The 20,585-nt window shown below is 42.3% G+C and overlaps 8 long non-coding RNA genes across 10 annotated transcripts; 1 reads left to right on the top strand and 7 right to left on the bottom strand.

Annotated features, from left to right (window-relative positions):
- Positions 1–277: 277 nt before the first annotated feature.
- LOC125379121 lies at positions 278–1,139 on the bottom strand. The gene is made up of 3 exons (XR_007220587.1): positions 1,044–1,139; positions 547–767; positions 278–338 (listed from the first exon to the last, which is right to left on the bottom strand). It is a non-coding gene; the product is annotated as an uncharacterized LOC125379121 (long non-coding RNA).
- A 2,161-nt stretch (positions 1,140–3,300) lies between these two features.
- Positions 3,301–4,162, bottom strand: LOC125379120. Its single transcript, XR_007220586.1, has 3 exons — positions 4,067–4,162; positions 3,570–3,790; positions 3,301–3,361 (listed from the first exon to the last, which is right to left on the bottom strand). It is a non-coding gene; the product is annotated as an uncharacterized LOC125379120 (long non-coding RNA).
- Positions 4,163–4,769: 607 nt separating this feature from the next.
- On the top strand, positions 4,770–5,481 carry LOC125379119. The gene is made up of 2 exons (XR_007220585.1): positions 4,770–4,850; positions 5,131–5,481. It is a non-coding gene; the product is annotated as an uncharacterized LOC125379119 (long non-coding RNA).
- A 749-nt stretch (positions 5,482–6,230) lies between these two features.
- On the bottom strand, positions 6,231–10,186 carry LOC125379101. Of its 3 annotated transcripts, none has more exons than XR_007220570.1 (4): positions 10,123–10,186; positions 9,766–9,846; positions 6,584–6,723; positions 6,231–6,375 (listed from the first exon to the last, which is right to left on the bottom strand). It is a non-coding gene; the product is annotated as an uncharacterized LOC125379101 (long non-coding RNA). The 3 variants fall into 3 exon arrangements; XR_007220568.1 differs by having other exon boundaries at positions 6,584–6,735; positions 9,778–9,846; XR_007220569.1 differs by lacking the exons at positions 9,766–9,846; positions 10,123–10,186 and adding an exon at positions 7,081–7,095 and having other exon boundaries at positions 6,584–6,804.
- On the bottom strand, positions 9,255–9,759 carry LOC125379102. Its single transcript, XR_007220571.1, has 2 exons — positions 9,613–9,759; positions 9,255–9,404 (listed from the first exon to the last, which is right to left on the bottom strand). It is a non-coding gene; the product is annotated as an uncharacterized LOC125379102 (long non-coding RNA).
- Positions 10,187–12,307: 2,121 nt separating the features above from the next.
- Positions 12,308–13,258, bottom strand: LOC125379118. Its single transcript, XR_007220584.1, has 3 exons — positions 13,164–13,258; positions 12,666–12,887; positions 12,308–12,457 (listed from the first exon to the last, which is right to left on the bottom strand). It is a non-coding gene; the product is annotated as an uncharacterized LOC125379118 (long non-coding RNA).
- A 2,086-nt stretch (positions 13,259–15,344) lies between these two features.
- On the bottom strand, positions 15,345–15,787 carry LOC125379117. Its single transcript, XR_007220583.1, has 2 exons — positions 15,703–15,787; positions 15,345–15,490 (listed from the first exon to the last, which is right to left on the bottom strand). It is a non-coding gene; the product is annotated as an uncharacterized LOC125379117 (long non-coding RNA).
- Positions 15,788–18,395: 2,608 nt separating this feature from the next.
- Positions 18,396–18,847, bottom strand: LOC125379116. Its single transcript, XR_007220582.1, has 2 exons — positions 18,755–18,847; positions 18,396–18,544 (listed from the first exon to the last, which is right to left on the bottom strand). It is a non-coding gene; the product is annotated as an uncharacterized LOC125379116 (long non-coding RNA).
- Positions 18,848–20,585: the final 1,738 nt, after the last annotated feature.

Genomic DNA, 20,585 nt, shown 5'->3' with positions numbered 1-20,585 from the left:
AGAGAGAGAGAGAGAGAGAGAGAGAGAGAGAGAGAGAGAGAGAGAGAGAGAGAGAGAGAGTCCATGATAAACCAGTGTGCATATGAATCATTCCTCATACCAATTTGGTAAGAGGTAAATGTATTGGCGGCCAGAGCATTCTCACTTTAGCCCAGTGATCCCCGTACACAATAAAAGAGAAGATAATGTGTAATCAGATTTAACACTTTGGAGTGTATTTTTATTCAGAGGTCTGGTCAAACAAAATACAAGATCATCATGTTTTACATGGGTTGTGGTTTCCCCGTTGTCCAGCAGCAGTGGAATAAAAAACAAGGGCTTTCTCGTGACACATCTTTCTGAAATGAAGAATAGGCCAAAGTTATCAGGCATGTCATTTCTACTGAAATTTGCAGAGGACATTGCCTCCGAGATATATACTTTATGTTTACAGAAACGAGTATTCCCGAGGAAAGAGTTCATCCCGTCAGGCGTTAATTGTTCTTTGGAAAACACAGTTAAGATCGTTTGCAACACAACCATTGTGAGATCTAACCGTCTACCTACCAGCTGCTATGTTTATCCATGGTGCCCCTTTCCTCCATGGCCGCCTCCATGTCCTTTGCCCCCGTGTCCGCCACCATGGCCTCCGTGTCCCTTGCCCCCATGGCCACCACCATGACCTTTGCCGCCATGACCCTTTCCACCTCCATGACCACCTCCATGACCATGACCATGACCACCACCATGACCCTTGGCCATGCTGGTTCCGAACACTGCAGCAAGAACTGTCAGAAAGAGAAAACACAATACATTATTTGCGACGCTGATAATGTGTACTGTTCAGGCTAGTTAAAAGCAATTATTAAGACGTAAACACAGTCACATCGCGTTAATAAAATGTTGACAGTTGGAGTAGATGGCATATCATATTTAGGTTTCCTATATAGATTGACAGTGACTGTCAAGTAACTTTTCTCACAAATGATCTGAACTTTCAGCCAGGCGATTATACAGCGTGACTAGTGTAGATTTACATTAAGGCACCAACGAGGTATGCTCACCTGCTACAAGGAGCACTGCGACTTTAAGAAAATGCATATTTGATGGTTCTGATGAATGCAAACCTCAGAAAACGTAAAGTTACCTTCTGCACGTTCTCTTTTATAGAGGTGTAACAGCATGTTCTGTGCATGCATGGGGATGCGGCGCACCTTTCCAAATCAGATTAATTAACCAGATGTTTAATTTCTACATCAACTGCACTTTTTTCAATTTTACTTTTTCTCAAGCGTTTGAACTTTTGCATTAATCTCCCGCCACGATCTCCGCATGTCCTAATATAGATATGGCCCAGCTTTTAGGTGTTGTCTGTTAAGGAGAAATTACTTTGTGTCCTTTGTTCAAATTAAGTTTGTTATTGTTATCGAATACATGCCACAGAGACAATTGAAATAGTTCTTGTCCCGACAAAAGGTAAGAGGGTATGGTGAAGGCCAGTCTAATGGTAATTGATAAAGGGGGTTGAACTACATGTATGTGTAAAACGAAAACATTTAGCCGACAGCAAATCACCACATGCATCGCTTGCGGGATATTAATAGGCTTCCTTGGAGCTCTGCGGTGTGCTTGGTGTGTAGCTAAAACCACTGTGACATCACCACAAGCGTTACAAAGCAGTTTATGCAATAATATCATTATGATATAATTTTTCTACCATTACCGCGATCGCGAGGTATATAAGTTCGTAAAAAACTGGCAGCCATCAGTTTTTTCCTTTCGCTTACCAAAGAAGGACATTACGATACAATATGCAGTTCTCTAACTTCGCCGCACTTCTTGGCCTTGGTGAGTATTATCATTCTGTTGTCATGCTATATCAGTTTAAATGGTATTAGCTGTCCGAAATAAAACGCTGGAAAGTAACATGTCCCATGCAATCTTTAAAATGGAGTTGTTTGTGTGTGATATGACAGTATTGTAACTCCAAATCCTATATTCCAACAGCGTAAAAGTGTTAATTTCACAGGAAAGTGTGTTGCTTCAAGTTTCAAGCAACATCCTCCTCAACATCTATTATATAAAGTGTAATGCTTTATACATGGGCGTGTCTTTGTTTATTTTCCAGCTCTGGCAGCCGTTTTGGGTTTGGCTAGTGCTCACGGTCATGGTGGCCACGGACATGGTGGTCATGGACATGGTGGTCACGGACATGGAGGTCATGGACATGGACATGGTGGTCACGGTCATGGAGGACATGGTCATGGTCACGGAGGTCATGGTCACGGAGGTCATGGCCACGGAGGACACGGTCACCACGGATGAAGCTGCCGAGACGTTGGGGATTGATATCCTAAGTACACAGTCACATGAGAATCTGGATGCTGGGAATCCACTGTGTAGTCGATAACCTATTGTATTGATTGTGATTCGTGTATCATCATTGCCTCAAAGAATTAAAACATCGATCTGACAATTATGCTACTGTTTGTATTATTCATTCTCTTCGATATGGATGCTAGAATGACTACAGAACTAAAGCAATTGTGCAAATAAAATAATACTTAGTGCATGTACATAACAGCCCAAGTGACAGACGTAGGTTTAAGTCTGACAGCAAGAGAGTATGGTCTGAGATATGATAAGACGACACATCCTTGTTTCGTGCATGCTATAAAATCCACTCCCCGAAACACCATGGCTCATGTCATCCAAAATGCCGTAGTGTTTAACTGCAGCTATAAAGCAACTTAGGATAGAGGTAGTAATCAGTCCAATTCTGCACAACGCCTGCTCTATGGCATGTCCCAACTACTTTCAACTGGTACGTGCGTCGGGTCTCTCAAATGTGCCACTGAGTCATATATATCTTGTATCAACCCACATACTTAGCAAGGATTCGTCGTCATTTGATGGTATTAACCTAATATGCACACCATTGTCGATATGCATTGAATTTATCATATGGACGCGGGAGGCGCTATCAAGATAGCAAATGTGTCAGTAGGCTTGTTTGTCTGTTAGTGTTTGTGAGAGAGAGAGAGAGAGAGAGAGAGAGAGAGAGAGAGAGAGAGAGAGAGAGAGAGAGAGAGAGAGAGAGAGAGTCCATGATAAACCAGTGTGCATATGAATCATTCCTCATACCAATTTGGTAAGAGGTAAATGTATTGGCGGCCAGAGCATTCTCACTTTAGCCCAGTGATCCCCGTACACAATAAAAGAGAAGATAATGTGTAATCAGATTTAACTCTTTGGAGTGTATTTTTATTCAGAGGTCTGGTCAAACAAAATACAAGATCATCATGTTTTACATGAGTTGTGGTTTCCCCGTTGTCCAGCAGCAGTGGAATAAAAAACAAGGGCTTTCTCGTGACACATCTTTCTGAAATGAAGAATAGGCCAAAGTTATCAGGCATGTCATTTCTACTGAAATTTGCAGAGGACATTGCCTCCGAGATATATACTTTATGTTTACAGAAACGAGTATTCCCGAGGAAAGAGTTCATCCCGTCAGGCGTTAATTGTTCTTTGGAAAACACAGTTAAGAACGTTTGCAACACAACCATTGTGAGATCTAACCGTCTACCTACCAGCTGCTATGTTTATCCATGGTGCCCCTTTCCTCCATGGCCGCCTCCATGTCCTTTGCCCCCGTGTCCGCCACCATGGCCTCCGTGTCCCTTGCCCCCATGGCCACCACCATGACCTTTGCCGCCATGACCCTTTCCACCTCCATGACCACCTCCATGACCATGACCATGACCACCACCATGACCCTTGGCCATGCTGGTTCCGAACACTGCAGCAAGAACTGTCAGAAAGAGAAAACACAATACATTATTTGCGACGCTGATAATGTGTACTGTTCAGGCTAGTTAAAAGCAATTATTAAGACGTAAACACAGTCACATCGCGTTAATAAAATGTTGACAGTTGGAGTAGATGGCATATCATATTTAGGTTTGCTATATAGATTGACAGTGACTGTCAAGTAACTTTTCTCACAAATGATCTGAACTTTCAGCCAGGCGATTATACAGCGTGACTAGTGTAGATTTACATTAAGGCACCAACGAGGTATGCTCACCTGCTACAAGGAGCACTGCGACTTTAAGAAAATGCATATTTGATGGTTCTGATGAATGCAAACCTCAGAAAACGTAAAGTTACCTTCTGCACGTTCTCTTTTATAGAGGTGTAACAGCATGTTCTGTGCATGCATGGGGATGCGGCGCACCTTTCCAAATCAGATTAATTAACCAGATGTTTAATTTCTACATCAACTGCACTTTTTTCAATTTTACTTTTTCTCAAGCGTTTGAACTTTTGCATTAATCTCCCGCCACGATCTCCGCATGTCCTAATATAGATATGGCCCAGCTTTTAGGTGTTGTCTGTTAAGGAGAAATTACTTTGTGTCCTTTGTTCAAATTAAGTTTGTTATTGTTATCGAATACATGCCACAGAGACAATTGAAATAGTTCTTGTCCCGACAAAAGGTAAGAGGGTATGGTGAAGGCCAGTCTAATGGTAATTGATAAAGGGGGTTGAACTACATGTATGTGTGAAACGAAAACATTTAGCCGACAGCAAATCACCACATGCATCGCTTGCGGGATATTAATAGGCTTCCTTGGAGCTCTGCGGTGTGCTTGGTGTGTAGCTAAAACCACTGTGACATCACCACAAGCGTTACAAAGCAGTTTATGCAATAATATCATTATGATATAATTTTTCTACCATTTCCGCGATCGCGAGGTATATAAGTTCGTAAAAAACTGGCAGCCATCAGTTTTTTCCTTTCGCTTACCAAAGAAGGACATTACGATACAATATGCAGTTCTCTAACTTCGCCGCACTTCTTGGCCTTGGTGAGTATTATCATTCTGTTGTCATGCTATATCAGTTTAAATGGTATTAGCTGTCCGAAATAAAACGCTGGAAAGTAACATGTCCCATGCAATCTTTAAAATGGAGTTGTTTGTGTGTGATATGACAGTATTGTAACTCCAAATCCTATATTCCAACAGCGTAAAAGTGTTAATTTCACAGGAAAGTGTGTTGCTTCAAGTTTCAAGCAACATCCTCCTCAACATCTACTATATAAAGTGTAATGCTTTATACATGGGCGTGTCTTTGTTTATTTTCCAGCTCTGGCAGCCGTTTTGGGTTTGGCTAGTGCTCACGGTCATGGTGGCCACGGACATGGTGGTCATGGACATGGTGGTCACGGACATGGAGGTCATGGACATGGACATGGTGGTCACGGTCATGGAGGACATGGTCATGGTCACGGAGGTCATGGTCACGGAGGTCATGGCCACGGAGGACACGGTCACCACGGATGAAGCTGCCGAGACGTTGGGGATTGATATCCTAAGTACACAGTCACATGAGAATCTGGATGTTGGGAATCCACTGTGTAGTCGATAACCTATTGTATTGATTGTGATTCGTGTATCATCATTGCCTCAAAGAATTAAAACATCGATCTGACAATTATGCTACTGTTTGTATTATTCATTCTCTTCGATATGGATGCTAGAATGACTACAGAACTAAAGCAATTGTGCAAATAAAATAATACTTAGTGCATGTACATAACAGCCCAAGTGACAGACGTAGGTTTAAGTCTGACAGCAAGAGAGTATGGTCTGAGATATGATAAGACGACACATCCTTGTTTCGTGCATGCTATAAAATCCACTCCCCGAAACACCATGGCTCATGTCATCCAAAATGCCGTAGTGTTTAACTGCAGCTATAAAGCAACTTAGGATAGAGGTAGTCCAATTCTGCACAACGCCTGCTCTATGGCATGTCCCAACTACTTTCAACTGGTACGTGCGTCGGGTCTCTCAAATGTGCCACTGAGTCATATATATCTTGTATCAACCCACATACTTAGCAAGGATTCGTCGTCATTTGATGGTATTAACCTAATATGCACACCATTGTCGATATGCATTGAATTTATCATATGGACGCGGGAGGCGCTATCAAGATAGCAAATGTGTCAGTAGGCTTGTTTGTCTGTTAGTGTTTGTGAGAGAGAGAGAGAGAGAGAGAGAGAGAGAGAGAGAGAGAGAGAGAGAGAGAGAGAGAGAGAGAGAGAGAGTCCGTGATAAACCAGTGTGCATATGAATCATTCCTCATACCAATTTGGTAAGAGGTAAATGTATTGGCGGCCAGAGCATTCTCACTTTAGCCCAGTGATCCCCGTACACAATAAAAGAGAAGATAATGTGTAATCAGATTTAACACTTTGGAGTGTATTTTTATTCAGAGGTCTGGTCAAACAAAATACAAGATCATCATGTTTTACATGAGTTGTTGTTTCCCCGTTGTCCAGCAGCAGTGGAATAAAAAACAAGGGCTTTCTCGTGACACATCTTTCTGAAATGAAGAATAGGCCAAAGTTATCAGGCATGTCATTTCTACTGAAATTTGCAGAGGACATTGCCTCCGAGATATATACTTTATGTTTACAGAAACGAGTATTCCCGAGGAAAGAGTTCATCCCGTCAGGCGTTAATTGTTCTTTGGAAAACACAGTTAAGAACGTTTGCAACACAACCATTGTGAGATCTAACCGTCTACCTACCAGCTGCTATGTTTATCCATGGTGCCCCTTTCCTCCATGGCCGCCTCCATGTCCTTTGCCCCCGTGTCCGCCACCATGGCCTCCGTGTCCCTTGCCCCCATGGCCACCACCATGACCTTTGCCGCCATGACCCTTTCCACCTCCATGACCACCTCCATGACCATGACCATGACCACCACCATGACCCTTGGCCATGCTGGTTCCGAACACTGCAGCAAGAGCTGTCAGAAAGAGAAAACACAATACATTATTTGCGACGCTGATAATGTGTACTGTTCAGGCTAGTTAAAAGCAATTATTAAGACGTAAACACAGTCACATCGCGTTAATAAAATGTTGACAGTTGGAGTAGATGGCATATCATATTTAGGTTTCCTATATAGATTGACAGTGACTGTCAAGTAACTTTTCTCACAAATGATCTGAACTTTCAGCCAGGCGATTATACAGCGTGACTAGTGTAGATTTACATTAAGGCACCAACGAGGTATGCTCACCTGCTACAAGGAGCACTGCGACTTTAAGAAAATGCATATTTGATAGTTCTGATGAATGCAAACCTCAGAAAACGTAAAGTTACCTTCTGCACGTTCTCTTTTATAGAGGTGTAACAGCATGTTCTGTGCATGCATGGGGATGCGGCGCACCTTTCCAAATCAGATTAATTAACCAGATGTTTAATTTCTACATCAACTGCACTTTTTTCAATTTTACTTTTTCTCAAGCGTTTGAACTTTTGCATTAATCTCCCGCCACGATCTCCGCATGTCCTAATATAGATATGGCCCAGCTTTTAGGTGTTGTCTGTTAAGGAGAAATTACTTTGTGTCCTTTGTTCAAATTAAGTTTGTTATTGTTATCGAATACATGCCACAGAGACAATTGAAATAGTTCTTGTCCCGACAAAAGGTAAGAGGGTATGGTGAAGGCCAGTCTAATGGTAATTGATAAAGGGGGTTGAACTACATGTATGTGTAAAACGAAAACATTTAGCCGACAGCAAATCACCACATGCATCGCTTGCGGGATATTAATAGGCTTCCTTGGAGCTCTGCGGTGTGCTTGGTGTGTAGCTAAAACCACTGTGACATCACCACAAGCGTTACAAAGCAGTTTATGCAATAATATCATTATGATATAATTTTTCTACCATTTCCGCGATCGCGAGGTATATAAGTTCGTAAAAAACTGGCAGCCATCAGTTTTTTCCTTTCGCTTACCAAAGAAGGACATTACGATACAATATGCAGTTCTCTAACTTCGCCGCACTTCTTGGCCTTGGTGAGTATTATCATTCTGTTGTCATGCTATATCAGTTTAAATGGTATTAGCTGTCCGAAATAAAACGCTGGAAAGTAACATGTCCCATGCAATCTTTAAAATGGAGTTGTTTGTGTGTGATATGACAGTATTGTAACTCCAAATCCTATATTCCAACAGCGTAAAAGTGTTAATTTCACAGGAAAGTGTGTTGCTTCAAGTTTCAAGCAACATCCTCCTCAACATCTACTATATAAAGTGTAATGCTTTATACATGGGCGTGTCTTTGTTTATTTTCCAGCTCTGGCAGCCGTTTTGGGTTTGGCTAGTGCTCACGGTCATGGTGGCCACGGACATGGTGGTCATGGACATGGTGGTCACGGACATGGAGGTCATGGACATGGACATGGTGGTCACGGTCATGGAGGACATGGTCATGGTCACGGAGGTCATGGTCACGGAGGTCATGGCCACGGAGGACACGGTCACCACGGATGAAGCTGCCGAGACGTTGGGGATTGATATCCTAAGTACACAGTCACATGAGAATCTGGATGCTGGGAATCCACTGTGTAGTCGATAACCTATTGTATTGATTGTGATTCGTGTATCATCATTGCCTCAAAGAATTAAAACATCGATCTGACAATTATGCTACTGTTTGTATTATTCATTCTCTTCGATATGGATGCTAGAATGACTACAGAACTAAAGCAATTGTGCAAATAAAATAATACTTAGTGCATGTACATAACAGCCCAAGTGACAGACGTAGGTTTAAGTCTGACAGCAAGAGAGTATGGTCTGAGATATGATAAGACGACACATCCTTGTTTCGTGCATGCTATAAAATCCACTCCCCGAAACACCATGGCTCATGTCATCCAAAATGCCGTAGTGTTTAACTGCAGCTATAAAGCAACTTAGGATAGAGGTAGTAATCAGTCCAATTCTGCACAACGCCTGCTCTATGGCATGTCCCAACTACTTTCAACTGGTACGTGCGTCGGGTCTCTCAAATGTGCCACTGAGTCATATATATCTTGTATCAACCCACATACTTAGCAAGGATTCGTCGTCATTTGATGGTATTAACCTAATATGCACACCATTGTCGATATGCATTGAATTTATCATATGGACGCGGGAGGCGCTATCAAGATAGCAAATGTGTCAGTAGGCTTGTTTGTCTGTTAGTGTTTGTGAGAGAGAGAGAGAGAGAGAGAGAGAGAGAGAGAGAGAGAGAGAGAGAGAGAGAGAGAGAGAGAGAGAGAGAGAGAGAGTCCATGATAAACCAGTGTGCATATGAATCATTCCTCATACCAATTTGGTAAGAGGTAAATGTATTGGCGGCCAGAGCATTCTCACTTTAGCCCAGTGATCCCCGTACACAATAAAAGAGAAGATAATGTGTAATCAGATTTAACACTTTGGAGTGTATTTTTATTCAGAGGTCTGGTCAAACAAAATACAAGATCATCATGTTTTACATGAGTTGTGGTTTCCCCGTTGTCCAGCAGCAGTGGAATAAAAAACAAGGGCTTTCTCGTGACACATCTTTCTGAAATGAAGAATAGGCCAAAGTTATCAGGCATGTCATTTCTACTGAAATTTGCAGAGGACATTGCCTCCGAGATATATACTTTATGTTTACAGAAACGAGTATTCCCGAGGAAAGAGTTCATCCCGTCAGGCGTTAATTGTTCTTTGGAAAACACAGTTAAGAACGTTTGCAACACAACCATTGTGAGATCTAACCGTCTACCTACCAGCTGCTATGTTTATCCATGGTGCCCCTTTCCTCCATGGCCGCCTCCATGTCCTTTGCCCCCGTGTCCGCCACCATGGCCTCCGTGTCCCTTGCCCCCCATGGCCACCACCATGACCTTTGCCGCCATGACCCTTTCCACCTCCATGACCACCTCCATGACCACCTCCATGACCATGACCATGACCACCACCATGACCCTTGGCCATGCTGGTTCCGAACACTGCAGCAAGAACTGTCAGAAAGAGAAAACACAATACATTATTTGCGACGCTGATAATGTGTACTGTTCAGGCTAGTTAAAAGCAATTATTAAGACGTAAACACAGTCACATCGCGTTAATAAAATGTTGACAGTTGGAGTAGATGGCATATCATATTTAGGTTTCCTATATAGATTGACAGTGACTGTCAAGTAACTTTTCTCACAAATGATCTGAACTTTCAGCCAGGCGATTATACAGCGTGACTAGTGTAGATTTACATTAAGGCACCAACGAGGTATGCTCACCTGCTACAAGGAGCACTGCGACTTTAAGAAAATGCATATTTGATAGTTCTGATGAATGCAAACCTCAGAAAACGTAAAGTTACCTTCTGCACGTTCTCTTTTATAGAGGTGTAACAGCATGTTCTGTGCATGCATGGGGATGCGGCGCACCTTTCCAAATCAGATTAATTAACCAGATGTTTAATTTCTACATCAACTGCACTTTTTTTCAATTTTACTTTTTCTCAAGCGTTTGAACTTTTGCATTAATCTCCCGCCACGATCTCCGCATGTCCTAATATAGATATGGCCCAGCTTTTAGGTGTTGTCTGTTAAGGAGAAATTACTTTGTGTCCTTTGTTCAAATTAAGTTTGTTATTGTTATCGAATACATGCCACAGAGACAATTGAAATAGTTCTTGTCCCGACAAAAGGTAAGAGGGTATGGTGAAGGCCAGTCTAATGGTAATTGATAAAGGGGGTTGAACTACATGTATGTGTAAAACGAAAACATTTAGCCGACAGCAAATCACCACATGCATCGCTTGCGGGATATTAATAGGCTTCCTTGGAGCTCTGCGGTGTGCTTGGTGTGTAGCTAAAACCACTGTGACATCACCACAAGCGTTACAAAGCAGTTTATGCAATAATATCATTATGATATAATTTTTCTACCATTTCCGCGATCGCGAGGTATATAAGTTCGTAAAAAACTGGCAGCCATCAGTTTTTTCCTTTCGCTTACCAAAGAAGGACATTACGATACAATATGCAGTTCTCTAACTTCGCCGCACTTCTTGGCCTTGGTGAGTATTATCATTCTGTTGTCATGCTATATCAGTTTAAATGGTATTAGCTGTCCGAAATAAAACGAATACCATGCATTGAAAGTAACATGTCCATGCAATCTTTAAATGGAGTTGTTTGTGTGTGATATGACAGTATTGTAACTCCAAATCCTATATTCCAACAGCGTAAAAGTGTTAATTTCACAGGAAAGTGTGTTGCTTCAAGTTTCAAGCAACATCCTCCTCAACATCTACTATATAAAGTGTAATGCTTTATACATGGGCGTGTCTTTGTTTATTTTCCAGCTCTGGCAGCCGTTTTGGGTTTGGCTAGTGCTCACGGTCATGGTGGCCACGGACATGGTGGTCATGGACATGGTGGTCACGGACATGGAGGTCATGGACATGGACATGGTGGTCACGGTCATGGAGGACATGGTCATGGTCACGGAGGTCATGGTCACGGAGGTCATGGCCACGGAGGACACGGTCACCACGGATGAAGCTGCCGAGACGTTGGGGATTGATATCCTAAGTACACAGTCACATGAGAATCTGGATGCTGGGAATCCACTGTGTAGTCGATAACCTATTGTATTGATTGTGATTCGTGTATCATCATTGCCTCAAAGAATTAAAACATCGATCTGACAATTATGCTACTGTTTGTATTATTCATTCTCTTCGATATGGATGCTAGAATGACTACAGAACTAAAGCAATTGTGCAAATAAAATAATACTTAGTGCATGTACATAACAGCCCAAGTGACAGACGTAGGTTTAAGTCTGACAGCAAGAGAGTATGGTCTGAGATATGATAAGACGACACATCCTTGTTTCGTGCATGCTATAAAATCCACTCCCCGAAACACCATGGCTCATGTCATCCAAAATGCCGTAGTGTTTAACTGCAGCTATAAAGCAACTTAGGATAGAGGTAGTAATCAGTCCAATTCTGCACAACGCCTGCTCTATGGCATGTCCCAACTACTTTCAACTGGTACGTGCGTCGGGTCTCTCAAATGTGCCACTGAGTCATATATATCTTGTATCAACCCACATACTTAGCAAGGATTCGTCGTCATTTGATGGTATTAACCTAATATGCACACCATTGTCGATATGCATTGAATTTATCATATGGACGCGGGAGGCGCTATCAAGATAGCAAATGTGTCAGTAGGCTTGTTTGTCTGTTAGTGTTTGTGAGAGAGAGAGAGAGAGAGAGAGAGAGAGAGAGAGAGAGAGAGAGAGAGAGAGAGAGAGAGAGAGAGAGAGAGAGAGAGAGTCCATGATAAACCAGTGTGCATATGAATCATTCCTCATACCAATTTGGTAAGAGGTAAATGTATTGGCGGCCAGAGCATTCTCACTTTAGCCCAGTGATCCCCGTACACAATAAAAGAGAAGATAATGTGTAATCAGATTTAACACTTTGGAGTGTATTTTTATTCAGAGGTCTGGTCAAACAAAATACAAGATCATCATGTTTTACATGAGTTGTGGTTTCCCCGTTGTCCAGCAGCAGTGGAATAAAAAACAAGGGCTTTCTCGTGACACATCTTTCTGAAATGAAGAATAGGCCAAAGTTATCAGGCATGTCATTTCTACTGAAATTTGCAGAGGACATTGCCTCCGAGATATATACTTTATGTTTACAGAAACGAGTATTCCCGAGGAAAGAGTTCATCCCGTCAGGCGTTAATTGTTCTTTGGAAAACACAGTTAAGAACGTTTGCAACACAACCATTGTGAGATCTAACCGTCTACCTACCAGCTGCTATGTTTATCCATGGTGCCCCTTTCCTCCATGGCCGCCTCCATGTCCTTTGCCCCCGTGTCCGCCACCATGGCCTCCGTGTCCCTTGCCCCCATGGCCACCACCATGACCTTTGCCGCCATGACCCTTTCCACCTCCATGACCACCTCCATGACCATGACCATGACCACCACCCATGACCCTTGGCCATGCTGGTTCCGAACACTGCAGCAAGAACTGTCAGAAAGAGAAAACACAATACATTATTTGCGACGCTGATAATGTGTACTGTTCAGGCTAGTTAAAAGCAATTATTAAGACGTAAACACAGTCACATCGCGTTAATAAAATGTTGACAGTTGGAGTAGATGGCATATCATATTTAGGTTTCCTATATAGATTGACAGTGACTGTCAAGTAACTTTTCTCACAAATGATCTGAACTTTCAGCCAGGCGATTATACAGCGTGACTAGTGTAGATTTACATTAAGGCACCAACGAGGTATGCTCACCTGCTACAAGGAGCACTGCGACTTTAAGAAAATGCATATTTGATGGTTCTGATGAATGCAAACCTCAGAAAACGTAAAGTTACCTTCTGCACGTTCTCTTTTATAGAGGTGTAACAGCATGTTCTGTGCATGCATGGGGATGCGGCGCACCTTTCCAAATCAGATTAATTAACCAGATGTTTAATTTCTACATCAACTGCACTTTTTTCAATTTTACTTTTTCTCAAGCGTTTGAACTTTTGCATTAATCTCCCGCCACGATCTCCGCATGTACTAATATAGATATGGCCCAGCTTTTAGGTGTTGTTAAGGAGAAATTACTTGTGTCCTTTGTTCAAATTAAGTTTGTTATTGTTATCGAATACATGCCACAGAGACAATTGAAATAGTTCTTGTCCCGACAAAAGGTAAGAGGGTATGGTGAAGGCCAGTCTAATGGTAATTGATAAAGGGGGTTGAACTACATGTATGTGTAAAACGAAAACATTTAGCCGACAGCAAATCACCACATGCCATCGCTTGCGGGATATTAATAGGCTTCCTTGGAGCTCTGCGGTGTGCTTGGTGTGTAGCTAAAACCACTGTGACATCACCACAAGCGTTACAAAGCAGTTTATGCAATAATATCATTATGATATAATTTTTCTACCATTTCCGCGATCGCGAGGTATATAAGTTCGTAAAAACTGGCAGCCATCAGTTTTTTCCTTTCGCTTACCAAGAAGGACATTACGGATACAATATGCAGTTCTCTAACTTCGCCGCACTTCTTGGCCTTGGTGAGTATTATCATTCTGTTGTCATGCTATATCAGTTTAAATGGTATTAGCTGTCCGAAATAAAACGCTGGAAAGTAACATGTCCCATGCAATCTTTAAAATGGAGTTGTTTGTGTGTGATATGACAGTATTGTAACTCCAAATCCTATATTCCAACAGCGTAAAAAGTGTTAATTTCACAGGAAAGTGTGTTGCTTCAAGTTTCAAGCAACATCCCTCCTCAACATCTACTATATAAAGTGTAATGCTTTATACATGGGCGTGTCTTTGTTTATTTTCCCAGCTCTGGCAGCCGTTTTGGGTTTGGCTAGTGCTCACGGTCATGGTGGCCACGGACATGGTGGTCATGGACATGGTGGTCACGGACATGGAGGTCATGGACATGGACATGGTGGTCACGGTCATGGAGGACATGGTCATGGTCACGGAGGTCATGGTCACGGAGGTCATGCCACGGAGGACACGGTCACCACGGATGAAGCTGCCGAGACGTTGGGGATTGATATCCCTAAGTACACAGTCACATGAGAATCTGGATGCTGGGAATCCACTGTGTAGTCGATAACCTATTGTATTGATTGTGATTCGTGTATCATCATTGCCTCAAAGAATTAAAACATCGATCTGACAATTATGCTACTGTTTGTATTATTCATTCTCTTCGATATGGATGCTAGAATGACTACAGAACTAAAGCAATTGTGCAAATAAAATAATACTTAGTGCATGTACATAACAGCCCAAGTGACAGACGTAGGTTTAAGTCTGACAGCAAGAGAGTATGGTCTGAGATATGATAAGACGACACATCCTTGTTTCGTGCATGCTATAAAATCCCACTCCCCGAAACACCATGGCTCATGTCATCCAAAATGCCGTAGTGTTTAACTGCAGCTATAAAGCAACTTAGGATAGAGGTAGTATCAGTCCAATTCTGCACAACGCCTGCTCTATGGCATGTCCCAACTACTGTTCAACTGGTACGTGCGTCGGGTCTCTCAAATGTGCCACTGAGTCATATATATCTTGTATCAACCCACATACTTAGCAAGGATTCGTCGTCATTTGATGGTATTAACCTAATATGCACACCATTGTCGATATGCATTGAATTTATCTTATGGACGCGGGAGGCGCTATCAAGATAGCAAATGTGTCAGTAGGCTTGTTTGTCTGTTAGTGTCTGTGAGAGAGAGAGAGAGAGAGAGAGAGAAGAGAGAGAGGAGAGAGAGAGAGAGAGAATGAGAGAGAGAGAGAGAGAGAGAGAGAGAGAGTCCATGATAAACCAGTGTGCATATGAATCATTCCTCATACCAATTTGGTAAGAGGTAAATGTATTGGCGGCCAGAGCATTCTCACTTTAGCCCAGTGATCCCCGTACACAATAAAAGAGAAGATAATGTGTAATCAGATTTAACACTTTGGAGTGTATTTTTATTCAGAGGTCTGGTCAAACAAAATACAAGATCATCATGTTTTACATGAGTTGTGGTTTCCCCGTTGTCCAGCAGCAGTGGAATAAAAAACAAGGGCTTTCTCGTGACACATCTTCTGAAATGAAGAATAGGCCAAAGTTATCAGGCATGTCATTTCTACTGAAATTTGCAGAGGACATTGCCTCCGAGATATATACTTTATGTTTACAGAAACGAGGTATTCCCGAGGAAAGAGTTCATCCCGTCAGGCGTTAATTGTTCTTTGGAAAACACAGTTAAGAACGTTTGCAACACAACCATTGTGAGATCAAACCGTCTACCTACCAGCTGCTATGTTTATCCATGGTGCCCCTTTCCTCCATGGCCGCCTCCATGTCCTTTGCCCCCGTGTCCGCCACCATGGCTCTCCGTGTCCCTTGCCCCATGGCCACCACCATGACCTTTGCCGCCATGACCCTTTCACCCTCCATGACCACCTCCATGACCATGACCATGACCACCACCATGACCCTTGGCCATGCTGGTTCCGAACACTGCAGCAAGAACTGTCAGAAAGAGAAAACACAATACATTATTTGCGACGCTGATAATGTGTACTGTTCAGGCTAGTTAAAAGCAATTATTAAGACGTAAACACAGTCACATCGCGTTAATAAAATGTTGACAGTTGGAGTAGATGGCATATCATATTTAGGTTTCCTATATAGATTGACAGTGACTGTCAAGTAACTTTTCTCACAAATGATCTGAACTTTCAGCCAGGCGATTATACAGCGTGACTAGTGTAGATTTACATTAAGGCACCAACGAGGTATGCTCACCTGCTACAAGGAGCACTGCGACTTTAAGAAAATGCATATTTGATGGTTCTGATGAATGCAAACCTCAGAAAACGTAAAGTTACCTTCTGCACGTTCTCTTTTATAGAGGTGTAACAGCATGTTCTGTGCATGCATGGGGATGCGGCGCACCTTTCCAAATCAGATTAATTAACCAGATGTTTAATTTCTACATCAACTGCACTTTTTTCAATTTTACTTTTTCTCAAGCGTTTGAACTTTTGCATTAATCTCCCGCCACGATCTCCGCATGTCCTAATATAGATATGGCCCAGCTTTTAGGTGTTGTCTGTTAAGGAGAAATTACTTTGTGTCCTTTGTTCAATATTAAGTTTGTTATTGTTATCGAATACATGCCACAGAGACAATTGAAATAGTTCTTGTCCGGACAAAAGGTAAGAGGGTATGGTGAAGGCCAGTCTAATGGTAATTGATAAAGGGGGTTGAACTACATGTATGTGTAAAACGAAAACATTTAGCCGACAGCAAATCACCACATGCATCGCTTGCGGGATATTAATAGGCTTCCTTGGAGCTCTGCGGTGTGCTTGGTGTGTAGCTAAAACCACTGTGACTTCACCACAAGCGTTACAAAGCAGTTTATGCAATAATATCATTATGATATAATTTTTCTACCATTTCCGCGATCGCGAGGTATATAAGTTCGTAAAAAACTGGCAGCCATCAGTTTTTTCCTTTCGCTTACCAAAGAAGGACATTACGATACAATATGCAGTTCTCTAACTTCGCCGCACTTCTTGGCCTTGGTGAGTATTATCATTCTGTTGTCATGCTATATCAGTTTAAATGGTATTAGCTGTCCGAAATAAAACGCTGGAAAGTAACATGTCCCCATGCAATCTTTAAAATGGAGTTGTTTGTGTGTGATATGACAGTATTGTAACTCCAAATCCTATATTCCAACAGCGTAAAAGTGTTAATTTCACAGGAAAGTGTGTTGCTTCAAGTTTCAAGCAACATCCTCCTCAACATCTACTATATAAAGTGTAATGCTTTATACATGGGCGTGTCTTTGTTTATTTTCCAGCTCTGGCAGCCGTTTTGGGTTTGGCTAGTGCTCACGGTCATGGTGGCCACGGACATGGTGGTCATGGACATGGTGGTCACGGACATGGAGGTCATGGACATGGACATGGTGGTCACGGTCATGGAGGACATGGTCATGGTCACGGAGGTCATGGTCACGGAGGTCATGGCCACGGAGGACACGGTCACCACGGATGAAGCTGCCGAGACGTTGGGGATTGATATCCTAAGTACACAGTCACATGAGAAATCTGGATGCTGGGAATCCACTGTGTAGTCGATAACCTATTGTATTGATTGTGATTTGTGTATCATCATTGCCTCAAAGAATTAAAACATCGATCTGACAATTATGCTACTGTTTGTATTATTCATTCTCTTCTATATGGATGCTAGAATGACTACAGAACTAAAGCAAATGTGCAAATAAAATAATACTTAGTGCATGTACATAACTGCCCAAGTGACAGACGTAGGTTTTAAGTCTGACAGCAAGAGAGTATGGTCTGAGATATGATAAGACGACACATCCTTGTTTCGTGCATGCTATAAAATCCACTCCCCGAAACACCATGGCTCATGTCATCCAAAATGCCGTAGTGTTTTAACTGCAGCTATAAAGCAACTTAGGATAGAGGTAGTAATCAGTCCAATTCTGCACAACGCCCTGCTCTATGGCATGTCCCAACTACTTTCAACTGGTACGTGCGTCGGGTCTCTCAAATGTGCCACTGAGTCATATATATCTTGTATCAACCCACATACTTAGCAAGGATTCGTCGTCATTTGATGGTATTAACCTAATATGCACACCATTGTCGATATGCATTGAATTTATCATATGGACGCGGGAGGCGCTATCAAGATAGCAAATGTGTCAGTAGGCTTGTTTGTCTGTTAGTGTTTGTGAGAGAGAGAGAGAGAGGAGAGAGAGAGAGAGAGAGAGAGAGAGAGAGAGAGAGAGAGAGAGAGAGAGAGAGAGAGAGGAGAGAGAGAGAGAGAGTCCATGATAAACCAGTGTGCATATGAATCATTCCTCATACCAATTTGGTAAGAGGTAAATGTATTGGCGGCCAGAGGCATTCTCACTTAAGCCCAGTGATCCCGTACACAATAAAAGAGAAGATAATGTGTAATCAGATTTAACACTTTGGAGTGTATTTTTATTCAGAGGTCTGGTCAAACAAAATACAAGATCATCATGTTTTACATGAGTTGTGGTTTCCCGTTGTCCAGCAGCAGTGGAATAAAAAACAAGGGCTTTCTCGTGACACATCTTTCTGAAATGAAGAATAGGCCCAAAGTTAATCAGGCATGTCATTTCTACTGAAATTTGCAGAGGACATTGCCTTCGAGATATATACTTTATGTTTACAGAAACGAGTATTCCCGAGGAAAGAGTTCATCCCGTCAGGCGTTAATTGTTCTTTGGAAAACACAGTTAAGAACGTTTGCAACACAACCATTGTGAGATCTAACCGTCTACCTACCAGCTGCTATGTTTATCCATGGTGCCCCTTTCCTCCATGGCCGCCTCCATGTCCTTTGCCCCCGTGTCCGCCACCATGGCCTCCGTGTCCCTTGCCCCATGGCCACCACCCATGACCTTTGCCGCCATGACCCTTTCCACCTCCATGACCACCTCCATGACCATGACCATGACCAACCACCATGACCCTTGGCCATGCTGGTTCCGAACACTGCAGCAAGAACTGTCAGAAAGAGAAAACACAATACATTATTTGCGACGCTGATAATGTGTACTGTTCAGGCTAGTTAAAAGCAATTATTAAGACGTAAACACAGTCACATCGCGTTAATAAAATGTTGACAGTTGGAGTAGATGGCATATCATATTTAGGTTTCCTATATAGATTGACAGTGACTGTCAAGTAACTTTTCTCACAAATTGATCTGAACTTTCAGCCAGGCGATTATACAGCGTGACTAGTGTAGATTTACATTAAGGCACAACGAGGTATGCTCACCTGCTACAAGGAGCACTGCGACTTTAAGAAAATGCATATTTGATGGTTCTGATGAATGCAAACCTCAGAAAACGTAAAGTTACATTCTGAACGTTCTCTTTTATAGAGGTGTAACAGCATGTTCTGTGCATGCATGGGGATGCGGCGCAACCTTTCCAAATCAGATTAATTAACCAGATGTTTAATTTCTACATCAACTGCACTTTTTTCAATTTTACTTTTTCTCAAGCGTTTGAACTTTTGCATTAATCTCCCGCCACGATCTCCGCATGTCCTAATATAGATATGGCCCAGCTATTTAGGTGTTGTCTGTTAAGGAGAAATTACTTTGTGTCCTTTGATCAAATTAAGTTTGTTATTGTTATCGAATACATGCCACAGAGACAATTGAAATAGTTCTTGTCCCGACAAAAGGTAAGAGGGTATGGTGAAGGCCAGTCTAATGGTAATTGATAAAGGGGGTTGAACTACATGTATGTGTAAAACGAAAACATTTAGCCGACAGCAAATCACCACATGCATCGCTTGCGGGATATTAATAGGCTTCCTTGGAGCTCTGCGGTGTGCTTGGTGTGTAGCTAAAACCACTGTGACATCTCCACAAGCGTTACAAAGCAGTTTATGCAATAATATCATTATGATATAATTTTTCTACCATTTCCCGCGATCGCGTGGTATATATATAAGTTCGTTAAAAAACTGGCAGCCATCAGTTTTTTCCTTTCGCTTACCAAAGAAGGACATTACGATACAATATGCAGTTCTCTAACTTCGCCGCACTTCTTGGCCTTGGTGAGTATTATCATTCTGTTGTCATGCTATATCAGTTTAAATGGTATTAGCTGTCCCGAAATAAAACGCTGGAAAGTAACATGTCCCATGCAATCTTTAAAATGGAGTTGTTTGTGTGTGATATGACAGTATTGTAACTCCAAATCCTATATTCCAACAGGCGTAAAAGTGTTAATTTCACAGGAAAGTGATGTTGCTTCAAGTTTCAAGCAACATCCTCCTCAACATCTACTATATAAAGTGTAATGCTTTATACATGGGCGTGTCTTTGTTTATTTTCCAGCTCTGGCAGCCGTTTTGGGTTTGGCTAGTGCTCACGGTCATGGTGGCCACGGACATGGTGGTCATGGACATGGTGGTCACGGACATGGAGGTCATGGACATGACATGGTGGTCACGGTCATGGAGGACATGGTCATGGTCACGGAGGTCATGGTCACGGAGAGGTCATGGCCACGGAGGACACGGTCACCACGGATGAAGCTGCCGAGAACGTTGGGGGATTGATATCCTAAGTACACAGTCCACATGAGAATCTGGA

Source organism: Haliotis rufescens, unplaced genomic scaffold (genome assembly GCF_023055435.1).
Source record: "Haliotis rufescens isolate VD_foot unplaced genomic scaffold, xgHalRufe1.0.p SCAF_139, whole genome shotgun sequence".
NCBI lineage: Eukaryota > Metazoa > Mollusca > Gastropoda > Lepetellida > Haliotidae > Haliotis > Haliotis rufescens.
Note: the sequence above shows the minus strand (reverse complement) of the source record. Positions and strands in the feature narration are given on the sequence as shown.